The 27229-nt window shown below is 44.0% G+C and overlaps 2 protein-coding genes across 5 annotated transcripts in view; one reads left to right on the top strand and one right to left on the bottom strand.

Moving 5' to 3' along the window:
- DOCK1 (dedicator of cytokinesis 1) overlaps nt 1-27229 on the bottom strand; it is a 433046-nt gene that overhangs the window by 209953 nt on the left and 195864 nt on the right. The gene's annotated exons all lie outside the window — the stretch shown is intronic.
- The window catches only part of INSYN2A (inhibitory synaptic factor 2A), a 55950-nt gene continuing 52799 nt past the window's right edge, over nt 24079-27229 (top strand). The window contains exon 1 of the mRNA XM_064145313.1: nt 24079-24627. The gene's annotated coding sequence lies outside the window, so the exon portion shown is untranslated. The remainder of the gene's footprint in view (nt 24628-27229) is intronic.

The raw sequence follows: 27229 nt of genomic DNA, 5'->3' as shown, positions 1-27229 counted from the left end.
CTGCAGCAGGCAAATCACACTGCAGTAAGATATCACTTTGACAAATCATGGCAACACTAAGGGAAGATATATTATCTTTTAAATGAACCTCCTCTTCACACAAGACAGGTGACTCTGCCAGATGAATACACTTCTAAAAGCAACAGTCATTTTAAAGACAAATTACTCTGCTTTGTGGAGCTTCTCATTTGCTCGTTGCGACATAAAATATTTAGCAAGTAGTTTATTGAGGGGCTCGACGAGCTTGAAAGATCAGAAATATGAGCCATCAAAACTCCATTGATCAAAGAATCCCAGCTTAGTGGGAGTTAGATGGGGATCATCCAATCCAAACCCCATGCTAAAGCATGGTCACCCACAGCAGATTGCCCAAGCTCACACCATCGAGGTGGGTTTGGAATCTCTCCAGAGAAGGAGACTCCACAACCTCTCTGGGCAACCTGCTCCAGGTCACCATCACCCTCACAGCAAAAAGTTTCTCCTAATGTTTAAGTGGACCCTCCTGTGTCTCAGTTTGTGCTTGCTGTCCCTTGTCCTGTCACTGAAAAGAGTCTAGCCCCATCTTCTTCCCCCCAACCCCTTAGCTTCGCTGAGCACTGAGAGATCCCCTCTCTCAGGCTGCTCTTCTCCAGGCTAAACAGCCCCAGGTGTCTCAGCCTTTCCTCCTCACAGAGATGCTCCAGATGTCTCAGAATCTTTGGGAGCTCTGTGGGACTCTCTCCAGTAGTTCCCCCTGTCTCTGAGTAGAAGCACAGTTTAGATATCCCTGGATTAGAAAGCAAGAGAAAGTCTCTCGGGGGAAGCTTTTTGCATTGTTTTTAACTGCTTTCTACCTCAGTTCATTATCACATAAACACATCACACCACTGGGGCTGTTCTACCAGGAGGGGTTTGGGACAGGACAGTCAGTGGAAATGGGCAGGAGGTTTATGGGGAAGGTAGCTCTGCTGTGCTGCTGAGCTTTCAGCACTGCAGAAGGTTACACAGTCCTTGCAGACAGGAATTCTTGCAAGGCTCTCACCAGTGTTAAAAGTAAAAAGAGGACTCTTCTCATATTTGCATGTTATCAAAATGAAAACTCCATTACAGGCAATGTTCTCACATCTCCTTCTCCCCAAAGACAAGGAAAAGTGATTATACAGAGAAAGATAGCACTGCTGATAACAGGCTGGTCATTTAGTTGACTTCCTAACTTCAGTTCAATTTGCTGTGGTATTTCACAGTACAGAGACAAACCCAATAGTATTTATCCATATCCAGGTGCCATTGTAGTAAATAAGGGAATTATAATTCCCAGAGAGGTGACACTTTAACTTACACTTCCTGTACCAGTACTGACAGATGAGAGCTGTTGAAAAGACTAACACCTAGTAGTAGCAAACAGGGAATTCCACAGAAATCACTCTTCAATAGCTATATGAGTATCCATCCTCCCTGTAAAGGACCTCATCTGCTTCTTCCCTTGGAATTCACCTCCCAGATCACAACTGCGCTTCTTGAAGACAGATGCAAGGGGATGGGGTCTGGAGGAGCACAGGTCATTATACCTTTCATTCAAAAGCTGGAACACAATTAACCAGAGGGAAGCAGAAACTCCATTATTCCCATTAGAGAGCCACAAATTCAGAAGCACTGTAAGCAAAAATTATTTGCTCAGGGTCCCAGATGGAACCACCACAGAACTGTGAGCAGAGCTCTGCCATCCACCAATGGGTTCAGGCTTCCAGATTCCACATTCTCTCAGATGAAAACATCACCATCATTATCCTATGGGAATTGGCTATCAGCAAGTTTCCTCTCTGTCTTACATAAAAGAATCACAGAATCATTTTGGTTGGAAAAGACCTTTAAGATCATTGAATTCAACCAGTCTCTAACTCTATCTAAAGTCCAGTGCTAAACCCTTTCCCTCAACGCCACATCTCTGCCTCTTCTAAACGCCTTCAGGGATGGGGACTCAACCAACGTGCAGCACGTTTCAGTGTTTGAGAACCCTTTCAGTGAGGAAGTTTCTTCTAATGTCCAACCTAATTCTCATCAGTAGGTAGGCTGCCTCCTGCAGAGACAATCTTACTTTGTAACTTCTTCAGGGTGTTGGATTTTGTAAACCGAGTGCAAGGTTTGCCAGGAGCAAGGTTTTGCCAGGGGAACTTCTTTACTGTAAGGGTCACAGAGTACTGGAACAGGCTCCCCAGAGAGGTTGTGGAGTCTCCTTCTCTGGAGAAGGCCTGTCTGGATGTGTTCCTCTGTGATCTGTGTTAGATAGGATTGTCCTGCTCTGGCAGAGGGGTTGGACTCTATGATCTCTTTGGGTCCCTTCCAACCCCCAACATCCTATGATCCTATAAAAACTCCAGGTGCTTCCTTTAGACAAGAGAAAGCAAAAAGTTCAGCTTTAAATATGTCTCAACAGAGAAGCTATCTACAGGTACTTTGAGATGCAGCCTTATCTATATTTCATAAGGATACTCCATCAAGGAACACAAACAATTTGCATTTAATTACAGGAAAAAGGGAAGATCTCGTCTGCAAAACCTGAAAACAATAATATGTAGGTTGTGTCTCCCACACAATTCTTCCCTGTTTTATTTCTTATTAAATTCACAATAATTCAGAACTCTTTTGGGAATTCATTCAGACAACCTATTGCTAAGCAATGTAAAGTATCGAGAAGAGCTTCAAAGCTCAGAGATACTTCATGAAAAGAAAATGAAATCAAACTACACTATGAAATCTAAGCACAAAGAGCTGAACTATGGTGGGAAACTGAATTAATTAAAACTCTTTTTTATTACTATTTGTTATAATGATCAAAAAGTTCAACCTAATACACCCCAACAGGATGCTGCTGATAAATGGATCTTCATGCTTTTCCTACTGCAGAAATCAGCACACCTAAGCTCAGCATAAATTCAACCTCAGCAGGACAAAAAGGAGACTCTCAGCTGTGTTAAGGACAAACTCGGCTGACTTAAGGCCAATCACAACAAAAGGAAATATGAAACTCTTGGTAGGAGCAGAAGAGAGCCTGTGTAGGACAGCAAAATATAAGCTATGCAGAATCATCTCGAACCTGCCCAGCATTTTGATATGTGCAGGGATATCCCTTCCTCATCCTAAGGCCAAAGGATCTACATTGTCTCAGGGACAGAAAAATAAGGCAGTAGACATCATGAATTCACCAGCATTTAGTCACCAATGGACACAGAGGGCAATGGGAGGTGATTTGGGTCACAGTAACTCCATGCAATGCTACAAGCTTGGGGGAAAGCACCTGGAAAGCTGTCCAGTAGAGAAAGACCTGAAGGCATCAGTGAACAGTCAGCTGTGTGCCGAGGTGGTCGAGAAGGCAAACACCATCCTGGCCTGGATCAGTAACAGTGTGGTCAGTAGGACCAGTAAAGTGGCTGTGCCCTTGTACTCTGCACTGATGAGGCCACACCTCGAGTACTAAATTCAGCTCTAGGGTAGTCACACTGGGGTGCTGGTCCAGAGAACCGCAACAAAGCTGGTGAAGGGTTTGGAGAACAGGTCTGTGAGGAGCTGCTGAGGGAACTGGGATTGTTCAGCCTGCAGAACAGGAGGTTGAGGGAAGACCTTCTCCCTTCTCTAACTACCTGAGAGAAGGTTGCAGACGGGTGAGGGTCCCTTCTCCCTACTAATAATAGGATAAGAGAAAGTGGCCTCAAGTTGCAACAGGGGAGGTTTAGGTTGGATATTAGGAGAAACTTCTTCACTGAAAGGGTTCCCAAGCACTGGAACAGGTTGCCCAGGGAGGTGGCTGAATCCTCATCCCTGGAGGTGTTCAAAAGATGCAGAGATGTGGTGCTGAGGTACATGGTTGAGCATCAGACTTGGTAGAGTTAGATAATGGTTGGACTCGATGAACATCAAGATCTTTTGCAGCCAAAATAATTTAATGATTTCTACTTTCAGCCCTTCCTGACAGTTCACAGGGTGAGAACAAACAGTAAATGAGAGCACTACTAACTGATGTAAAAAAAAATAAACTTAAAAAAAATTCAAAATGCATTAAGCTGAAAGACATTTCTTTAAAGACTATTTAGATTACATGAAAATAATGATGACTTAAAGAACTAATCAGCTGGAATAAGTAAAATTTTACAAGCCTATTTTAAGGAAGCTGAACCATAGAACTGAAGCGAGCAGGCAGGCAGCTCCTGCACACACAACTTTTTGAAGTAATAAAACCAGGTTATGAACAGAAGAGTTTCTTCTGCACACACATCGATTTTCAGTTTTAAATCCAGCTTATTCCATTTACTTCAGATCAATAACATATACTTGAAAGTTAAGAAACAAACTACACATTTTAAACCCATGACATCTCATTTCCCTTCTTCACTCCACAGAAAAGGCAAGATCATAGAACCGTTTTGGTTTGAAGAGACCTTTAAGATCATCATGTCCAATCATTAAACCATCACTGCTAGATAACTATGTGGGACTTCATTTTTGCAGGCTTGAAGGATGGAGTTCATTGGCAGCCTGTGGCTATGTGGTTACAGCCAGGTATCTCCAGACCTGAAAGCATCACCCCAGTGCCAGTGCAGCACTCCATTCATGCTGGTTACCCTGCTATGGCAGCAATGAGCACAGTGTAACAGTTTTAAACTGAAAGACAGTAGATTTAGAGCAAATATTAAGAAGCAATTTTTCACTGTGAGAGAGGTGAGACAGTGGATCAGGTTGCCCAGAGAAGTTGTGGGTGCCCCCTCCCTGGAAGCATTTAAGGCTAGGTTGGATAGGGCCTTGAGCAACCTGGTCTAGTGGAAGATGTCACAGGCTCACGGGATGTTAGGGATTGGAAGGGACCCAAGGAGATCATCAAGTCCAACCCCTCTGCCAGAGCAGGACAATACAGGACAATACACAGATCACAGAGGAACACATACAGACAGGCCTTGATAGTCTCCAGAGAAGGAGACTCCACAACCTCTCTGGGGAGCCTGTTCCAGTGCTCTGGGACCCTTACAGTAAAGAAGTTCCCCCTTGTGTTGAGGTGGAACCTCTTCTGCTGCAACTTACACCCATTGCTCCTTGTCCTATCCCAGGGAGCAAGTGAGCAGAGCCTGTCCCCCCCATCCTGGCCAGCCCTCAGATATTTATAAACATTTATCAAATCCTCTCTAAGTCTTCTCTTTTCCAGACTAAAAAGTCCCAGGTCACTCAGCCTCTCCTCATCAGCCATGCCCCCGAGTCCCCTCATCATCCTTGTCACCCTCCACTGGACTCTCTCCCTTTGGCACAGAGGTTGGAACTAGATGATCTTTAAGGTCCCTTCCAACCCAAACCATCCTATGAGTATTCACTAATAAAGCTCTGCTGGATTCAGAGGAAGCTAGTTCAGCCTCCCCTGTTCTTGCAGGCCTACCAAAAAACACTTAGAGCATTTTAGGGGAGCACCTTCTCTACAGAACAACTCACTACAACTGAAGTGCAAACCACATTTGGATAATTTCCCTTACGATCTCCCACACGCTCAATATATTCAAGCAATAAAGCATTTAGAAGTGTTAGGCTTTGCACCACTGAAACAAATTCTGATTTATAATTGCATTTCCAACGCTGCCTTGGCAGAAATCATAAGGGAAAAAAAAGTAAATCTCTTCACAAATAAGAAGCCAGTTTATCATTTTCTAACATGATAACACTTAACCATTACGAACTGGATTAGATATACATTCAGCTAAGTAATTGCTTTCGTGTGCATACAGCCTCTGCACGTGGTTAACAAAAGGAACTTAAGGAGAGAGGGGTTTTTTAATTATATATCCACATCTAGATGAGAATTAATCTGTCTTTGGGGGAAAAAAATCATCTAGAATTAAATCCAAAACAAGAATAAAATCAGTGACTTAAAATATGCCAAAGAAAGAATCAACTTTTCTGCCTGCAGAAGAACAGGCAGAGGGAAGGGGTCATCTGGCAGTGCTAAGAGGTGTGTCCTTGCTGCACTCCACACGTACATTAAAAGCCCATGATGAACTCTCCTTTCTCCTTCTTACCTCCCAAACTAACAGCTGAGCTTGACAATGCCACTATGCAGAACCTCTTTCACATTTGCTGATGCTCATTTGCTCACGCAGACCCAACCAGGATTTTATGTTGCAGTCACAGAGTCCCATGCTTGGTTTGTATGGAACAGACCTTTAATAGCATCCAGTCCAACCATTCTCTAACTCTAGCAAGTCTGGTGCTAAAACGTGTCCCTCAGTACCACAGCTCTGCATCTTCTCAAGACATCCAGGGATGGGGACGAAATCACTTCCCTGGGGAGCCTATTCCAGTGTTTGAAAACCCTTTCAGTGAAGAAGTTTCTCCTAATATCCAGTCTAAGTCATGTCCCTCAGCACTATATCTGCATCCTGAAGGCCTAGAACATCTCTGCTAAGGTGAAGTACATTCAAGGCAGCCCAACTGAAGGAAAGCAGCAGCTCTGATACATATTCAAAACATATAAGAAAGAATAAGTAAAGCTAAAAACCGGTCTAGAGGTTACAGCAATTGAGAGGGCAAGAGAAAACAGCCTCAAGTTGTGCCAGGGGAGATTTATGTTGGACATTTGGAAAAATTTCTTCCCCAGAAGAGTTGTCAAGCCCTGGAACAGGCTGCCCAGGGCAATGATGTCCCCAGCCTTGGAGGGATAGAATGCAGATGTGCTGAGGGCCATGGTTTAGTGGTGACCTGGCAGTGTTGGGTTAATGGCTGAACTTGATGGCCTTAAAGGTCTCTCCAACCAAAACAATGTTATGATTCCATGAAAAGCCATATGGAATGAATTTCATGTACCGAGGCTGCCTCCCCTGCCATCTCTAGTTCCTGTCTAGTCATTTAATGACAACGTTGATGAAAATCCACATACTTACACACATAACACTTTTTCATACAGCTGCCACACAGCCAGAACACTCTGGGTAGGAAAACAACCCAAACCAAATGTATAGTTTTAATACTGCAGAATGCAAGTTGTCACAGCTGAACAAAGCCAGCCAGGGTGCAGTGACCTCTGCCATCTGAGCTCCTCAATCACTTCTCATCAGCACAATGAGATGATAACTAGGCCAAAGGTAGGCTGAAGTTTGCTATTGTTAGGCTTGTGTTTGAGTCTAGTCCCATTTTCCCTCTTGTATATACTCATGTGATGCTACTGAAAACTTCAGGTTGGCTTCTCTTTGCTTCTTTGCTGCTTTACATGCTCCCTAATCCCAGCAGATCCAGCTCAGGATTAAAAACTCTGCCTGCCTCATATAAATCCTGCTGACATCTTTGCCATTAAGCCCACAAAAGGAAACCTCAATGTCAGAACTGATGCAGTTGGTCCATAGACTGATAGGATGGTTTGAGTTGGAAAGGATCTTAAAGATCATTTAGTTCCAACCCCACTGCTGTGGTCACGGACACCTTCCACAACATGAGGGCTTTTCCAACTGAAATGACTCTAAAAAATGCAGAAGTGTCAGGGAAGAAGTAGGAAAAGAAGTAGAGGGGGGGAGAAAGAATCCTCAATTCAAGAGAGATGTTGAAGTGCTAGAAGGTGTCCCGAGAAGGGTGACAAAGCTGGTGAAAAGCCTGGAACACAAACCCTATGAGGAGAGGCTGAAGGAGCTGGGGGTGTGCAGCCTGGAGAAGAGGAGGCTCAGGGTGGACCTCATTGCTGTCTACAACTACCTGAAGGGAGGCTGCAGCCAAGTGGGGCTTGGTCTCTTCTCCCAGGCAACCAGCAATAGAAGAAGGGGACACAGTCTCAAGTTGTGCCAGAGTAGGTATAGGCTGGATGTTAGGAGGAAGTTCTTCCCAGAGAGAGTGATTGGCATTGGAATGGGCTGCCCAGGGAGGTGGTGGAGACACCGTCCCTGAAGGTGTTCAAGCAAAGACTGGATGAGGCACTTAGTGCCATGGTCTAGTTGATTGGCTAGGGCTGGGTGCTAGGTTGGAGTGGATGGTCTCTTCCAACCTGGTTGATTCTATGAATGATCCAAGAGATGGGAACCCCCTGAAGCATCTTGAGCTGTGATACTTTGCTTTTCTATGTTTATTTCAGACATGCTGTTAGAATCAGGGGGGGGATTTTAACATCTGTAATAACACCAAAGTTAAGATAGCTCAGACTCTGAGAACAAACATACAAACAGAATCACAGAATCAACCAGGTTGGAAGAGACCTCCAAGATCATCCAGTCCAACCTAGCAATCAGCCGTAGACAGTCAACTAGACCATGGCACCAAGTGCCTCAGCCAGGCTTTTCCCAAATACCTCCAGGGATGGTGCCTCCACCACCTCCCTGGGCAGCCCATTCCAATGCCAATCACTCTCTCTGGGAAGAACTTCCTCCTAACATCCAGCCTATACCTCCCCTGGCACAACTTGAGACTGTGTCCCCTTGTTCCGCTGCTCATTTAGAAACGTGTAAGACAGGGTACCTAAGAAACATCTTAGATAAACATTGACAGAACAACAGAATAATCTGGTTTTGTGACACTGCAATCTTCAATCAAAGAAAAAGCACATGCCCAAAAAACAGTAAAATGCAGGTAGTGACAGGACTAGGGGGAATGGAGCAAATCTGTGAATAAAAGTTCTCCGCTTGCAAAAGCTGAAAGGGAAGGTTTGAGAACTACCTCCTTAGGAGATTTAGCACAATGTGAGCTCAAGAGCACCACTAAAAGGAAAGAGTAAGAGGTTCTTAGTGGAAGAGTTTCACTACTGAGATGGAAAGCACATTAGAAATCTAAAGTTGCACTCAACTCATGCACAATCACACAGCTGTCCAGCTCCCAAGTCCATTTAAAGACAAAAATTAGCTCTTCTTTGGAACATTTTTCTCTGCACTGAATGCTAATAAGTCACTTCATAGTGCCAAAGAAATCTCAAGGGATTCAGAGAAAGAGTCAGACAGAAATCAAACTTCTCCTGTCTTTGCATCCTCAAAACATGACATGGCCTCCACCAGCTCAAAAAAAGGGCAAATTTATTTTTAATTCTGCTCTTTTAAAAATAACTCTCAGAAAGTAAATTGCAAAAGGAGCAGCAAAATTCACCCACTCAAGCGTGTCCACATCAGAAAAGGCTTATCTATTGAAACCCCTCCCTTCTCACATCACAAACAGGATTGCTTCAGACCAAATAAAGGCTGGGTTACTTTGGAAAGCTTGAACCATGGTCGTGTTTGGATATCGATAATATTTTGGAAGCAGAGGAACTTATTTCTTGGCAAGGAACAACCCTGAAAAGAGAGACAGATCCTAAAGCTGCAGGAGTGGGAGGAGGGCTACACAGGGGCAGTTTTCATTCCCATGTTTGAATTTCATGGCTTATCTAAATTAACAATGAATCACTGCAGGAAATGAGTAAGTTTGTTATTTTCCTGAGGAAAGTTATTGGGTTTATTTACCCCTAAACCCATAATTTAATTTAGTATCTCAACAGATTCCTTCATGATATAAGCACATTTACCATGCATTTTTTCTTCCTCCAGTCTTCAGATATAATAAAACTACCATATCATTAAAATATCATCAGATAGAACATCCTATATTAATCTATTCTTGTATGTATATATATTCACTACACTTCTATATGATGTAATCTTACTTAGATAGACTAAAAATATGAAAAATAGAAGAGAAAATATCTGAGACCTGAAATATCCCAATTAATCCCAAAGCTTTGTCTTCTGCCATGGTTTATTCTTCCGTGAATATAAAAGCATCATTACTTTGAAAGTATTTTTCCCACCAATTCCACATTTCCTGATGACATTTATTATCATCAGAACTACTACTTTTTGGGACATAACACTTAACCACAGCAGGAAAATAAACCATCTCTGAGTTATGGCAGAGCCTACAACACTCAAGCCACTCTTGATTGGCAAAAATAAGTGTTGAAAACAATAACTACCTTTTATTAGCTTGGCTGAAAAGTACTTAGGGTCTCTTGAGGAGGCAAATATAAAGATTAAAAATAGAGTACTTTAAAAATACTCTGGAAAAAATAGAGTAAGACAAAATGTCTGTTAGGGCTAAGGGAGCAGACCTGATTAACTCTGCTTCTACAAGTAATTGTGAGGTACATGGAGAATTTCTGCATAAGGAGACTACAAGTATTAACCACAGCCATTAACTGGTAGGTAGGAATTAATATGCTTACAATTCCAGTCAAGTGATAAATACAAAAGAGTCATTGCATACTTGTGGATAATTAAAACCTTTTTTGAGGGGAAGGAGGTTTTGTTTCTTAAATGGAAAAAAAATGTGTGAGTACTCTGCTTTGTCCATTACTGGGTTTTTATTCTAGCCAGGATTCTTCACCTTATATTTTTCGTGAGTAGCAGAGAATCATAGAATGTCAGGGGCTGGAAGGGAGAATCATAGAATGTCAGGGGCTGGAAGGGACCTTGGAACATCATCCAGTCTAACCTCCCCTGCCAGAGCAGGATCTCCTATACCAGATTACACTGTGTGCTAGTTTGAAGCAGGCTACAATGTTTTGGTGAGAAGAACTAGATTACAGGCTGTGAAAGGAAAACAAGACTGATGTCTACTTCACTCACAGTCTTGCTGAGAGGTATGGGAACAAGAAACAGAAACATTTGATAACACTCTTGGCATCACTCTCGCTGGGGCTGTTGGCTGAACTGCATCTCTCTAACCTTGCCCTCCATTTTGGGCTAATCCACTTTGCTTCCTAACCTCTTGGCTGAACCTCCATTCTTCCTTGGGACTGGGGTAAGGTTGAGAGGGGTAGGGGGAAGGTGGAGGGGTGGTTGAGAGCCCTTCCTGGGGACTCAGGTTTCTGGGAGGGCTGTTGTGTTTCTGTATTACCTTTTTCCCTTGTCTATTTCTGTCTATAACTGTATATACTGTAAATATCTGCTTGTATGTTGTGCTAGCTGTAAATATAAGCTTCATTCATATTTCCAGAGCTGGCTGAGTCTAGTCTGGGTGATTTCTAAAGTGTGGGGGGGCGGGGAGCACCCAAACCATCACACACTGGAATGCATCCAGGTGGGTCTTGAATATCTCCAGAGAGGGAGACTCCACAGTCTCCTCAGACAGTCTGTTCCAGTATTCCAGCGTACCTAATAAGTCTTCATAAAACAAGACACAGAAAACCCCCAACAACCTCAATCTTCACAAGAAAGAGATCTTCAAGTTCAACTCTGTTGAATGCATCCAGGTGGGTCTTGAAAATCTCCAGAGAGGGAGACTCCACAATCTCCCTGGGCAGTCTGTTCCAATATTCCAGCATACTTAAGTCTTCATAAAACAAGACACAAATAAACCCCAACAACCTCAACCTTCACAAGAAAGAGATCTTCAAGTTCAACTCTGTTTAATTAAAATATTACAGAAGTAATCACATCCAGATTTTCTACTAAATGAGTGACAAGAATAAGGAGCATGATTCTTTACTAACCATTTTCCTAGAGCAAAGGACAGAAGCAGCTGCAAAAAATGTGAAGATCTGTGAAAATCCAAAAGGAGCCTCAAGAGAAGCCCTAGTGTTCTGCACAAGATCCACAAAAGCTTCAAACCTCACACACACAGTTAAAGGCAAGGCAGCCTCCCCTTCCTCCATGACTCTCTTCAAGCACCTAGGAGTAGCTCCATCTTTTTTCCCCCTCTCACTTAAGAACAGGCGTCCCTTGTGCTGTCCCCGCACGATGTGTCAGCTTACATGAGGCCACTATCAGTCCATTTAGTATCACCTTCAGTCCCCAGAAACCTTCCCACAGGATATCAAGCTCCTTATTTAGATAATCAATTGCTGCAGAGCTTATCTGTCATCTGGTAATTGATGTGAAATAACAAAATTATACATCAAAACAAACCTCATTAGCTCCTCATCCCAGCTCATCACCCTCAGTAAAACCTCAGCTCACAAACAAAGCTCCAGTGATGTTTAGCACTGTCCTTCAATGAAAGCTTTGATTTATATCATTGCACAGAAAAGTAAAACTGAATTCAATAAATAGCTACAGCCCCCATAGCTTGAGGGGGCCGAAATAGATTGGAAAAGGTAGAAGGAAGGACAACCAATATGACGACATGGAGAAAAGAAGGCTCTGGGGAGACCTTCTTGTAGCCTTTCAGTACTTCAAATATTTATAAGGAAGACGGAGAGAGACTTTCAACAGGTCTCTAGTTATAGGAGAAGGGATGATGGTTTTCAACTGAAGGAGTGTAGATTTAGACTAGACATAAGGAAGAAATTCTTTATTATAAGGGTGGTGAGACACTGGGACAGGCAGGATGCTCCATCATAGTAAGTGTTCAAGGCCAGCTTGGATGGGGCTTTGACTGACTTGATCTAGTTGAGGATGTCCCTGCTGAGAGTAAGGGTGCTGGACTAATGGTCCTCAAAAGGTCACTTCCAATCCAAAGTATTCTGTGATCCTGTGACAAGGTGATGGAGAAACTGCCTCCTGCAAAGGGGCTACAAAGTTTCAGATTCTTCTGAGAAGGCAGAGAGAAGATTTACAGGACTGAGGTTTATAAAGTCACAAAGGTGATGTATGCAATGAGTGCACAGCTGTTACTCACAAATTTCACAGGATGAGAAGCAGGAGGCAGCTGCTGAAGCTAACAGTAGATGAATTTCAAGCAAATATCAGAGGGTACTTCTAATTTAGGCACTCTTTTTTTTTTTTTAATACAAGTTGTGATGACAGAAGCCATGGAGGCAGATAAGCAAAAACAGGTCCAGCAAGTGACTGCACAAATTCTGTGACAAGATAGTCTGATGAATGAATAATGTTTGGAGACAAGAAGCAACCTTCCCATCTCCCTGTCCAAAGAAATTTCCTCATCAAGGCTTGGGGAGAAGGGAAAGAAAGCATACAGAGAAGAGAAGGATGCAGAAACACTCAAATCTTAAGGTACTGCTTTGAAATCCTAGAAGCAAATCCAGGAAGCACCACAGTATTATAAAAAACGTAAATATATTTATGAGGGCTTTTTTCTATAAAATTTCAGAGTTATAAACACAGGACTTTGAGAAACAGTTAACCTATCACACCATCACCTCTTCCTGAAGTCTATCTTCCATGGTCAAGAAAGATGAATCCACCACCAGTGCAGCCTTCACCTATTATCCACCTCTACCTACAAACCCTGCTTCATAGACAGGACTTGCACCCATCTTCAGCTCCTCATAGCTGCTGGGCTTCTCCTTCCTTCTCCCAGCCCAACACATATCCTTTCAACTGCTCAGAGTTCATAGAGTCTCCATTTCTGGAGGCATTCAAAACCTCACAGAATCACAGAAATATCCAAGTTGGAAAAGACCCCCAGGATCACCAAGGCCAACCTATAATCCTACTCTACAAGATTCACCTTAAACCATATCCCTAAGTACCACATCCAAACGACACTTAAACACATCCAGTGGTGGTGACTCAACCACCTTCCTGGGCAGCTCATTCAACTCACCTGGATGCATTCCTGTGTGGCCTTCTCTAGGTGAAGCTACCTTGGCAGGGGGGTTGGACTTGATTCTCTCTGGAAGTCCTTTCCTATCCCTACGATACCATGACTCTGTGGTTCTCTTCCTTGACAGGGATTGGAATTATTGAGTTTACCTCACTATTGACTTACACCACTTTGATTTAAAGCTTTACTAATTGAACTCCTCAGCTGCTGCTAAGTATTAATAAAGTGCTGAACTTGTTTAAACACTGAAGGAAATCAAAACTGTGGTGCAAATTCTGCAGAGATCATGTTTTTTTACAGGGCAGTTCCTTTTATTGTGCTGTGTTTTAAAAAGCCCCAGACCTAGGATTAAGAAGGACTCCACTTAGCCTCTGCTGTCAATCGTAAACTCCTTTAACATCGTTATCAGTCTTCCCATATTTATTCTCAAACTGCTGCATAATGCAACTTATTTAAATATTTTGGGACTTTTATGATTTTTCAGATTTAAAAAATAACTTTTTCTATTCCTTTCTTAAGGTAAAACTTAGTCACATACATTTTAATACACAAACGAACTAAGCCTTTGCACAGTCAATCATAAATTCAGCACAGCTTTATTTGCAAATGCTTAAGTTGCTGGGTTATATTATTAAGAAAAAATAATTTAGGACTATTAAAAGCTTAAGATACTATTTTTCTAGATAAGTATTTCACATTAGTATTAGCAACAATAGAGAGATGAATTATTTTGCTTGGTCTAGGTTGTTTCACTAATGTGGTATGCTCTGGTCAGTGAGGTTTCCAGCACTTTCCAAGTAGTTTTTGGTTTAAAAATTACCATTTCAGTGTGATTATCTAAGAATTGTTTGGCTATGGAAGTTTGTTATCATGGTAGTCTGCAAGCCACATGGTTTAAATGTTCACATCATACAGAAATTTATACTGGATATGAATTTATGTTTGAAGAATTCCCAGGCAAGATCATCTTGTTTAATTACTCAACAAAGCTCGTGAAGGGTCTAGAGAACAGATCTTAAGAGCAGAAGCTGAGGGAACTGGGGTTGTTTATTTTGGAGGAGAGAAGGTTGAGAAGAGACCTTACTGCTCTCTACAACTCCCTAAAAGGAGGCTGGAGTGAAGTAAGCTGTGGTCTCTTCTCCCTAATATCAGGTGATAGAAGGAGAGGCAATGGCCTGATATTATTATGCCTAGGGAGGTTTAGGTTGATTATTAGGAAATAAAACTCTTTCCTGCAAAAGTGTTCAGGCATTGGAACAGGCTGCCCAGGAAAGCAGTGGATTCACCATCCCTGGAAATGTTCAGACAATCACTTAGGGATATGGTTTCATGGCCATGGTGGTGCTGATAGTTGGACTCAATGACCTTGAAGATCTTTTCCAACTAAAACAACTCTGTGATTCTATGATTCTGCAGTAAGAAATTGTGAGAGAAAGGCCAAGGTGACCAAGACCATACAAATGGTTTCCCTTCCCAGAGCAACAAAAGGAAAAACTATCTCCTTTAAGATGAAATTTCTTCTTCAAGTGAAATTATAATCTTTAACATTTGTAGGTGTCCTCCCATTCATACCACTAGACCTTTTCAACATGTCCCTCGTTAAACAAGGGAGTAGAAGCTCCTAATTGCAAACTAGAGGTTTGGGGTTCTCAAAATGTTGTGAGATGCCTCTTGAGATCTATTCTCATTGCTGTCATCATTCCTCTCACACATATCAAAATAATAGAGAGCACTTAATAATTGATAGTGCATTGTTATACATATTATTTATTTTAATACATAAATAATAATAATTGAGAGCAATAGGGTAAGAGGGAATGGACTGAATACTGAGGAAGGCAGATTTTAGACTCGGTATTAGAAGGAGATTCTTTATAATAAGGGTGAGGAGACACTGGAACAGGTTGCCCAGGAAAGTCAGAGATGCCCCTCCCTGGAGGTGTGCAAGGCCAGGTTGGATGAGGCCTTGAGCAACATGAAGGTGTCCATGCTCATGGTCAGGGGATGGATCTAGATGATCTTTAAAGTCCCTTCCACCTCAAACTATTCTATGAAGCTATGAATTTTATTTTGTTGCCTGTCTATAGATTTGCAAACTACACTAATGAGTTCATTTCTGAACATTACATCTATCACGGTAAGCCTAAACAGGCTTATACATGTCCTGGCTTGCCCAGATATGTTTTTCTGCTCTCCATCCTTCTGCTATGGGGAGAAGCAACCGTGGCTAAGAGGACAAAGAACCTGGAGCCACTGAGTCCAAGGATTCTGGCTTGCCCAGACTTGTTTTGCTCCTGCTTACATCCTGTGGTAAACAAGGTACACATGCTTAGCTCGTGCCTGACTCATGCAAGGCCTATGTTTTTCTCAAATTTGGGTAAAGAAGGCCTATGACTTCACCTAATATGGTCAAGCTCAGCTAACTGCCATTTTAATTGGCTATTCTGTGTCCAAAGGCCAATTAGTCTCAGACTGTACTGACAAAAAGCGATGAGGAGGTAATACAACATGCTGTGCTGTTGTATTCATGCTTTCTTGCTGCTTGCTACTGCCTGCTGCTATTGCTCTCTACCTCTGACAGTGATTCTGCCATTGCATTCTGCAGCACTATGCTTTGCTAAACTATGTTAGCTCTCTTGAAGTGCCTGGAAACTCCACTGCCTTGAGTTCACCAGGAACAGGCTTTAAATACCTCCATGCAATCAGCCTGCATAGCCAGCATGACATCGTGCTAAGACTGCACACTGCAAGACATTCTGCCTAATGCTGCCAAGAGGAGGAGCCCTGGAAGGGAAACACAGATCATCCAGAGAAACCAGGACCAGGTCAGATGTAGTCTGCCTCCTTTCCCCAGCACCGTGAAGTCTGGGAAGAATCAGAAGCTTAGCAGCTAAGAAGACACCAGCAGAATTCTCTGAAAGCGTTTGGGTACTGCCTGGAGCTCCAGCTTGCCCCACGAGTCAGGAGATAATTTTGCAAGCAAACATTTGAAGCCTCTTGTAATTCACCATTGCCTTCTGCCATAAGCAGAAAGGAGCTCCCTGAGTCCATCTAGTGGGCAAGTGGTATAGTGACCGCAAGAACCTTCTCTTCCAGTTCAGTTAATGTTACATTACTTGCTCTAGATCCTATATTATTCCTCTGTATAATGTTTCCATGACAGTATCACAGTATCACAGTATCATCAGGGTTGGAAGAGACCTCACAGATCATCAAGTCCAACCCTTTACCACAGAGCTCAAGGCCAGACCATGGCACCAAGTGCCACGTCCAATCCTGCCTTGAACAGCCCCAGGGACGGCGACTCCACCACCTCCCCGGGCAGCCCATTCCAGTGTCCAATGACTCTCTCAGTGAAGAACTTTCTCCTCACCTCCAGCCTAAATCTCCCCTGGCGCAGCCTGAGGCTGTGTCCTCTTGTTCTGGTGCTGGCCACCTGAGAGAAGAGAGCCACAACCACCCCTCAGGTAGTTGTAGACAGCAATAAGGTCATCCCTGAGCCTCCTCTTCTCCAGGCTAACCAACCCCAGCTCCCTCAGCCTCTCCTCGTAGGGCTGTGCTCAAGGCCTCTCCCCAGCCTCGTCGCCCTTCTCTGGACACACTCAGGCTTCTCAACGTCCCTTCTAAACTGGGACCATACAAAGAACCAATAATCATTAAAATTAGTGGTGGGAAGGGCGAGACAGCTGGATATGAACATTAATAAACAATATTCAATTTGGAAAAAATATCATCTCACATTAATTACTTACCCCTCCATTAGAACAGCCAAAACACCTCATTTTCTTTTAGACACAGAGCACTGATAGAAATGGTATGTCCAGTTTACTGCTATTTATGCTGTTCATTTTTCTCTTTGATAATTTTGTATGACTTTCATTTTCCATTTCTTTCATACATTTTATTTTAGCTTTTTGTTTGATTGTTGGGTTTGGCTTTTTTTTTTTTCCTGTTAAGTACTAGGCATTAGCACTAGATTGCTGTCTGGTCTTCTCACTTTGAAGTAATGTATAAAAGCACATAAAAGCCTGTATTTTAAAGCTACATTCAAACTTGAAATGCTTCAGTATTTCAATCCAGAAAACCTTACTGAGGATTTAGGAGTCCACATTACCTGATAATGTTTAATGGTTCTCCAGTTTGACAGAAAAGCAGTGTCAAATCCTCCTTGTAATGAAATCAATATGGTATAAATAATATATTATTCCACCAAAAAGCAAACATGAAGCAGCTTAAGGTATCCCCATTATTTGTTACATATGGTGTTCTTCTGTCATAGAATCATAGAATCAACCAGGTTGGAAGAGACCTCCAAGATCATCCAGTCCAACCTAGCATCCAGCCCTATCCATAACTTGAATCCTAAGATGAGTCCATGCTTTTTCCAGACTCTCTCACTCTGTTAAGGAATTAAATCTGAAGGCAATCAAAAGTATGATCAGACTTTTTGTTTGTTCTTTTAGAAAGGACAGTATTTTTCCCTTTGCCATAAAGCAGTTGGAGATACAGCCCTGATATTTGAAAAGGTAACAAAATAAAGATGAGAAACCAAAATGTTACCAAAGTTGGCATCATATTCCTTAAAAATAAATGATAATTTCACTTATAATTACAGCTTCTTCAGAAATCTTAATAAGAATGTAATTCCACATTTGCTCTTACTGAGCAAATCAAACATGGTGATTTATTATTCAGAGGGGCACAAAGGATTTCTGAGATGCAAAAAGAAGGGCTATAGAAGCACAAATCATCAGTAATGACGACAAGCTAAACTGCCTTTCAAACATGAACAAACTGCAGCCATTTAGGGTTTCATACATCATGGTCTCTCAGCCCCTCATTTATTTCCTCACTGTACAGGCTGCATGATAATTTAACCAGGGCAGAATCCTGCCATCTATTGAGAATGTCTTTATTAGACAAGTGATTCCACAGCTCATACACACCACAAAAGACCAGTTCATAGTCCAAATCCTCAGAAGAACAAACATACATTTCCAATCATTAGTTCAGTTCCCTTCCCAAGAAAAAAACCAAACATTTGTATCCTGAAAATTAACATTTCTGAAATACAAACGTGGTGAAAATATTTTACAAAATAACCCACAACACCTCAAAACAATCAACCTTCCTCCATCCTGTCTCAATAAAATTAGGACTTGTTTCCTGGAGTGAATGATAAACTAACATCTACAGCAATCTGGGTTCCTAATGAGACAAGCATTCAACTGGAACTCAAAATCTCAGCCTTTGCTGGTGAGACCTGCTGCTACATTTTTCTCCTAGTGATCTGTATAAAGGGAAATTAAGAGTGAGGTCTAAATCCTGCTCATACTTACACCACCAATGAAGTACAGAAATAACTATCCCAGTTAATGAAGTTACTCAGCATTTTCCCTCTTAGAGCAGAAACCCCATAAATAGTAGTTCACTGCATCAGTTATTTAATATTTTAGCTGCATGCAGGTATTCACAATCTTAAATCCACTTTATCTTCAAAATGCTCCTCCAAGTTCACAGATGTGTAATTACTCTCAATTACAGATAAAGAACAGACACAAAAACAGCCTGAAATGAATTCTCCAAGCTCATGTTAAAAAAAAATAATCATGCAACAAGACACTAAATTAAAGATCTCAAATTTCTGCCTAACATGACTCCAAGAGACTTGATTTCTTTGCCATCCCAGCTAGGCAGATTACATCTTTCCTCAAAGCAAGGAGAACCTCTAAAGATCGCATTGCATGAGTACCTGTTTGAAATTCAAACCAAGTTTGCATTCACCTCAGCTGGAGGACAGGAGCATATTTAACATTCCTTCGTTTTTCTTCCAATGGCAGGTTCAGGTAAATAAATAAATAACAGACTGAGTGTAGAATGCCAGGCAGCTACCTTATAAAGATGTGAAAATAACCATTTGTTTAATGTGAATTAAGACTCAGCAAGGTGAAAATACCTGCTTTTAGCAGGTACCACAGAATTCCAGCATGGTGGGGGGTGGGAAGGGAACTCTGGAGATGATCTAGGAGAACACTGCTGCTCAAGCAGGGTACCCAGGATCACCATGTCCAGGTGGGTTGGGAATCTCTCCGGAGGAGACTCCACGACATCTTTGGGCAGCCTGCGCCAGGGCTCCAACACCCTCACACCAAAGTTTCTTCTCTTGTTGAGATGGAATTTGCTGTCACTGTGCACCGCTGGAGAGTCTGGCTCCATCCCCTTGCCCCTCACCCTTCAGCTCTTGCTGAGCACTGAGAAGACGCCATTTCCGTCTGCCCATCTCCAGGCTCAAGAGCCCCAGGTCTCTCAGCCTTTTCTCCTCAGAGACCCCTCAGTATCTTTATGGCATCCACAGGACTCTCTACAGTAGGTCCCTGTCTCTCCTGAAAGGGGAGCCCAGAACTGGAAAGTTCTTCACTGAGAGAGTCATTGGACACTGGAATGGGCTGCCCGGGGAGGTGGTGGAGTCGCCGTCCCTGGGGCTGTTCAAGGCAGGATTGGACGTGGCACTTGGTGCCATGGTCTAGCCTTGAGCTGTGTGGTAAAGGGTTGGACTCGATGATCTATGAGGTCTCTTCCAACCTTGGTGATACTGTGATACCGTGTGATACTCTAGATATTGTCTCACTAGGGCGGAGAAGAGGGGGAGAAGACCTCCCTCAACCTGCTGGGCACACTTTCAATGCACCCAGCATGAGATACAATGCTACCATTGGTCCCGAGTGTCTACAAAGAAAAGGCACAACAGTGTCCAAACTTCCACAGACCACATCAAATAAGCTTCACTTTTCTTGCACCTAAAAAGGAGATGATAAGATTCTGCCACAAATTAGGCTGACCTTAATCAGTGACATACAGCTTTAGTAACCTAGCTCGTGTGCTTAGTGACAGCACCTAAATCACTTGTCTAATAAAAGGTATTCAATCTATATCCAGTAGCAGGCCTTGCAGGGAAGGCACCTGGCTCAAAGCAGGCACCACCAACAGACCACCATTCACCCAGCACATGTGGCAGCAGCATTTCCCTTGGCTTTTCCCTTTTAATAGGGCCTGAACTCCCTCCTGAATCTGCACCTCAGCACACATTTCAAACTAGGCTAAGTTTAAATATCAGCTTTCACACTGATTTTGAAAATGACTTGGGTGCTGGTTATCATCTTCCCCACACTGGTGTTAGCAGAAATACCTGGCAGGTAACTCAAGCTCTGGCTGCCACATGCTTTTTTCTGAGCTGGATTTGAGCTTGTTTCCTCAAAGTCTGACAAGAACTTCACAGACTGTTCCAGAAAATTACATTTTAGCATTACGCTACAGGACCCACATGTTCTAGTGAAGCACAATCATACCAAGCACCTGCTCAGCACACACATCTCCCCTGGGCACAGCACTCACTGTGAGCACTCCTCTAGCCAAAACCCCTGCAGATGTAAGGAGCGTAAGGAGGATGTGCCTCAACACTGCCAGCCAGTTCAGGTACCACTATCTCAGCCATTCAGCCAGGGCCTATCTCCACACAACAATCCAGAAGCTACATATAATATGTGTATCTGGACAGATTCTTTCAGTGGTGTCCAGCAACAGGACAAGGGGCAACGGGGCACAAACCAGAACCCAGCAGGTTCGTGTGGATGTGAGGAGAAACTTCTCTGTTGTGAGGGTGCTGGAGCCCTGGAGCAAGCTACCCTGAGAGCTTGTGGAGTCTCCTCTGGTGAGATTCCAAGCCCCCCTGGACATTGTGATCCTGGGTGAGCTGCTGCAGGTGCCCCTGCTTTAGCAGAGGGGTTGGACTGGATGATCTCCAACCCCCACTATAATGGGATTGTGGGATAAGAATAAAATATGAAGTAAAACCTGAAGTCTGTAATGCCACAGTAGCCAAGATGATGAATGTTTACAAATACACCTAGATGTCTCCCCATATTTAGCATGAAATTAGGAATATGGAAGGACTGATCCCTTACTGCATTTCTACACAGAGAACACCACCAAAAATTCTATCTCACTGCTCTCATCACAACTTGATTACTTCACCAGCAGTCCAAGGTGGGGCTTCTATCCACACACCAGCATGTGTTACAGCAACAAACCTCCACAGCCCTGAGCAGTGCTCACTTGTCTGTGACAAACACCTGAAGACAAAGGCAGTCTGGGAAGGTAGGACACTCCCTTAGAGAGAAATGAATTTGTCATTAAAAAATAAGAACCTATTTCTTCTCTCTTTGCCTCTTTCCTGGTTGAAGCCAGATCTCTCTCTCCCTTTTCAGGCACTGATTGGACAATACATTTTATTCTGCAACACTTAGGGTCAGAATTTTGTAAAGGCTGAAAAAACAGCAAATAGGCTGATGAAGCATTTCCATTTCCTCAGTGTTTTTACTTCTAATATGCTTTTACAGTGACATGAACAGTCAGAAACCATGATTTAAAATATCCCTTATATACACCAAGAGCAGTTCCACATGCACAGGGCAAGCAGGAATCTGCCCCACAACTGTAAAGACCTTCCCAATTCTCTAAATGGCCATCCAAATATGCTATATAATTCCTAGCTTTATAAATGGGGCATATGCATAATGCCACATAAGAATTGTCAGCCTTAAGACAACAGCCTCTAAATAGAGAAGATAATGTTACTTCAACTGCTGCTTCTGTCAGAGAGTTTTCTTCCAAGTCACTAAGGTTACTGAGCAATAGCATTTTCTTCTAGCAGTCATGATCTGCACATTCTGGGATGTAGTCTGCACAGCTCATGAAAAACATCCAACATCTCCTACCAGCGATCTGTTTGCTTCTACTGAAGTAGCATATTTTAAACACAGTCACCACACCATGTCATTTCACCCGTGTCTGTATACAGGCTGCAGCCAAAACCAAATTTATATTGACACACATAAAACCTCAGTGGTCCTGTGGTTTCCTTCAGCACTGCTGGAAAGGACTGAAAGCAACAAAAGAAGTGTGGTGCTTGTTGCATTAATGAGCAAGTTGATATTTAAGTTCTTCCAGCCTCTTTCTTTGGAAAAAAAAATTCTGGCAAGAAACTCAGAGAAATCATAAACTATGATTGGAAATGTGCTATCAGTTCACTCTTTGCAGGTCTGTGGGGAACATGAGAACAGCGATGCAGAAAGCATGCCCTTGGCACCCTCTTTTAGTGATCAGCACGCAGGGCAACCAAGATACCTGGACAGGTAGCATACAGGGAGAACTACTTAGCTGCCCTCTGCTGACTGTCTGATTTGCTGAACACTCCTCTGATCCAGTCCTGCACAGCTAAACTACAATTTAGCCAGCAAAGATTTGCTTGAATTCCTCTCCACACCTCCACGCTGACGATTACGTGACAGCTGGGTCCGTAAGGATTTCTGTACCTGCTGTCAGGCTCTATCAGAAAGGATAGCGAAGCTGGCATAAAGAAGCTGCCCCAGCCGCAGCAGCATGCATTCATTGCTGCAATGGTCTGCTCCAGCTAATTAACTCTAAAAAGATGTCCAGGATTTGAGCCAGTATTTCTGCTGCATCGTGCTGTGGAGATGCACAGGCTTGCCTAGGGTTTAGCTGAGGTGTCTTTCCCTGTTCTGGCACAGCGTGGAGCACACTCAGCCTGGGTAGCAGTGGGGCATTTCATGCTGGGGCTCATCCAGCCGGTCTGATGTGCCACTTCAAATCAGGGGGCCCTTCAGTAAATCCAAAGATCAATAATCCTCATCAGCGCTACCGACAGTAAAGGCAGCGCCACTACTGACAAACTGCATGGTCTGTAACTGGTGGCAACTGGGCTAAACGAGTTTCATGCTGCGGTGAAAAAACATTGATTAAACGGTAATACTACTGAAATCCTCAGGAGAAGGGTTTGATCCACCACTTTTAAACTTAAACCAATTCTCTTGCCTCTTATGACATCATCTGCCTGTCAAATGGGTCTGACTGAATACACATGACCCATTTAGCTTCTAATTCCAATGAACAGCATATTTGAAAAGCCCTCTAAAAAATAACGAAGAGGTTTAAAGGACCGGGTTTAAGTTTTAAGAACATCGCTGTGCTTATCAGTTCTCACTGCTCCGTCAAACCACTTCACTTTCAACTTGCATCCATTTTATTTGGGGTTTAAAAGCACAGGGGAGCAGATCCGTTCTGTATCCTAAACACTTCTGCAAAGAAAACGCGGCCGTACGGCTTTAAACAAGCACTTCGGTGAAATCCCAAACCCATCAGCATCACCCACTCTGCATCTGCTCCAGCGTTGCTGGTTTAAGTAACGCAACTGAAAAACCAGGGTGGCTTGGCTATGGCCAGCAACGCACGCACCGCCTGTCGATAAATCTGTTACTACTGAATTTAGGCAGGGAATGACACTGATAACACGTTTGCAGCAAGGCAATAGCGTCGCGAATCCTGCGCTTCTCCCATTTCGCAGCATGCCCTGAGCAGCCTTGCTCACCACCCCACTCGTTTCCGCTCCTCACAGACACCCTTCACCCCGGTTCTGCTCGGTGTGGGGGTCTCCTCCCTTCTTTCTCCCCCTCTTCTCCCTCCCTCCCTCCACCGAGGCGTCTCCCCGCCGCCGGCCTGGCCCGGCCCCCGGCTCCTCCCCACCGCCCCAACACGCTCCCTCCCTCCCGGCTGGGGGACACCCGCCGGTCCCGCTCAACAAGTTCCCCCCCTGCCTTAGGGACCTGGCCGAGAGAACACCCCCTCACATACACACCTTCTCCCCAAAACAGAGGCCAGCCGCCAGCCCCCTCCTCCGCCCCCGAAGCCGGGCGCCGCAGCCGATGAGGGCAGCGGGGGAAGCGTGCGGCGGAGGCGGCGGAGGCGGCTGCCTCTAGCGAGCGCTCGGGCAGCTGCGGCCGCGGGAAGCAGAGCGACCAACCGGCGGCGGGACTGAGAAGACCGGCCTCGGGATAAAGAGACGCCGGATCGGCTGCGGGACGGAGACGAGCGGCGGCTGGAGAGAGACCAGCTGGCCGCGGGACTGAGGCGACCGACCGGCCGCTGGAGTGAGGGGACCGGCGGCGGGACTGAGCGGACCGACCGACGGCGTGCCGGGCAGATGCGCGACCGACGCGGACCCTCTGAGGGCCGGCCAGCTCAGCCCGGCGAAGGGAGGGAGATGCGACGTACGAGGAGCGCCCAAACCACCACTTCTCTGTGAGGAAGCATAAGGTAAGCTCGCCGCTGCCAGCAGCTCCCCCCCAGCCCGGTACCGCTGCCCTCGGCTTCTTCCTCTTCCCTGCGCGGTAACGGGGGTCTTGCCTCGCCACCTTCCTTGAGCGAGAAGACCCCAAAATGCCCAGTTCTCTGGGTTTTCCCGGGGAAAACTTCGTAGGGATGAGCACAAAGCGTGGCGCCGAGCGCCAGCGGGAAGCGTTATGCAATAGTGTAGCTGCCTGCCTGCGAACAGCGATTGCATTCAATAACTTTCATGACAGATAAGGAGAGAAGATCTCTGTCCACGTCCAAACCCCGACTTTCTTCTAGAGAAAATACCAGCCTTTCTTCCAGCGCTGCCTTTTCTGGCGCTGCCTAAGAGGGGAGAGAGTTGAGGCTGGAGGATTTGAGGATGATGCACGAAGTGCTTTTAGTTTTTTCACATGATTGATGGTGAGGAACTACTGCTGGCTTATTAACTTCGCCGCTGGGAAGTCCAAACGCAGCACTAATGAAGTGCCGTGCACTTACGGTGGCCATGGAAGAACACTGGATGTGCTCATCCACCAACGTGCTGTGTAACATTTGATTAAAAACCACACCAAACCAAAAATCCTCATCTGCAACTGTTCAGTGACCTCTTATTTTTGAGGAGAAGTGGTTCTCCGATTCAACACATCACTCCAGCCCCAAGTCCCCCATCACCATCATCAGCCGCGTTTAGATTGGAGATGCCCTGAAAATGCAGTAGGCAGATGGGACAGAAGGTAGCATGGATCCAGCACCAAAGTCATAGTCCTGGACCTTGCATCTTGCACAGAAAGATTCCCGCTTTGCATTCCCATCTTGCCTTCCTACTGCTAGTAAAAATCTTCTCTCTCTGACCTCAACGTCTCTACTTCATGCTGTGTTTACACAGAGTTACAGCAAGGGAGGGGGATGCAGGACTGCAGTTAGCTAGGATCTGTTTGGGGAAGGCGGGGGGGGAGTAGCGAGCCCTAGCAAAACAGGGACATCTTGAAAGCGGAGAATATGTCTCTGCTGATGTCACCATCTCCCGAGGGCTCTGTCCCAAAGGACAGGTATCCCCCACTCTGCCAAGAGTCAAAATAGGTGGAGGAGCAGTTTCATTTGACCTTGTGCGTGTAAAGCAGCTAAAACCCCGAAAGAACATCACAAGGGGTTAGAATTTAACTCATTAGGTTCTATGGTTGGGAAGTTTGGAAAGACCTGTGTTTTTCCTACCTCTGGGAATCATCATTTTGCTGCTGGACAGCTGTAACAAAAGACAAGCTAGTAACAGTTGGTCACACCTAATATAAACTGGGAAATTATTCACTCCACTTAAGTCTTTTGTGGTGCTTCCTTACTGCTCGTATTCACTGTGCTGGCAGGGATGCTGCATCTAGCAAGGTTAAACATCGAGCTGCTAGATGAAAAACTACTAGCTAAAAAAATTAACAAATAATCATCACATGATCTGGAACTGCCCTAGCCATGTACTCAGGGCAATTTAATGTATCATTTCAAGCAACCACATCTACAGTACAAAGATGACAAGCACAAAGTAACATATTCCTTTACTTTTGGGGTGAAGCCTATTGGTGTCCTACCAGCTTCTCATTCCTTTACTACAGTAATACTGTTCTCATCAAGCACAAATGACACTTCGAAGTTAAAAGCTGGATGGTTTAGGGTTTTTTTGTCCCTAGCATTCTAAATGCATATGAGTGGCTCAGATGAAAATATCTCAGTGGTTCAGATATTACTAATTTATCATCTGGAGGTTTATGTTCCGCTATAGAGCGCTGGCATTGCAATAGAAATACATAATGTATACTGCTGATCCAAATGCACTGAACAGTTGCAGGATTAAATTACTGCCCTAGAGTTTAAGGTGCTGTTGTATTTAAAGCCTGCACAGAATGAGCTCAGGGAGGAAGGCTGAAACTAAATCAGCTTTTTTTTGTGTGTGTGTTGTCGTTGGTAAGGACGTCATGATGCCCTTGATGAAAAATACCTCTTCTTTAGGAGTCCACCGTTATTAATGCTGGGTATTTTTAACAAGATGCTCAAAATAATCTGATCTAGAATGAAAGCAGTGCCTTTCCCCCCAGACTGACACATAAAACCCCCCAGCTGGGCAGCAGCACCACAAAAGAAAGTGTTAGTTACTTATCAAGAGGGACAGCACTTAACATTCAATGCACCTTTCTACTAATTAAGCTCACAAACAAGTAGCTCATAAGATCATTGCTGTGTTTCCCCCCCCACGTCCCCCAGCTACAGTTAACTGTTTCACTGACAGAAGCATTTTGACATGAGAGGCGCAGCATATATAATCCATTAGGAGAGAAAAAAGAGTAGCTAAGTTCAGCAGATATCAATGTATAGAAGGAAAATATGGCTAAGAAGCCCAAGAGCCTGCCCAAGTGTCAAGCGACAGAGCACATGTCGGGTCTCTGCCAAGCACTACAGGGGACTGAGTGCTACTGGTCACCACAACACACCCTCACGTTCCTTGGGAATCCAAACTCAACCACAGATTGTTTGACAGTGAGATGTCAACACTGAGATTCTCTTTATCCTGGTCTGGAGAATTTAAAAGCAAACATAG

The sequence above is a fragment of the Pogoniulus pusillus genome, chromosome 6, assembly GCF_015220805.1.
Source record: "Pogoniulus pusillus isolate bPogPus1 chromosome 6, bPogPus1.pri, whole genome shotgun sequence".
NCBI lineage: Eukaryota > Metazoa > Chordata > Aves > Piciformes > Lybiidae > Pogoniulus > Pogoniulus pusillus.
This window is presented reverse-complemented; position numbering and strand designations above follow the sequence as displayed.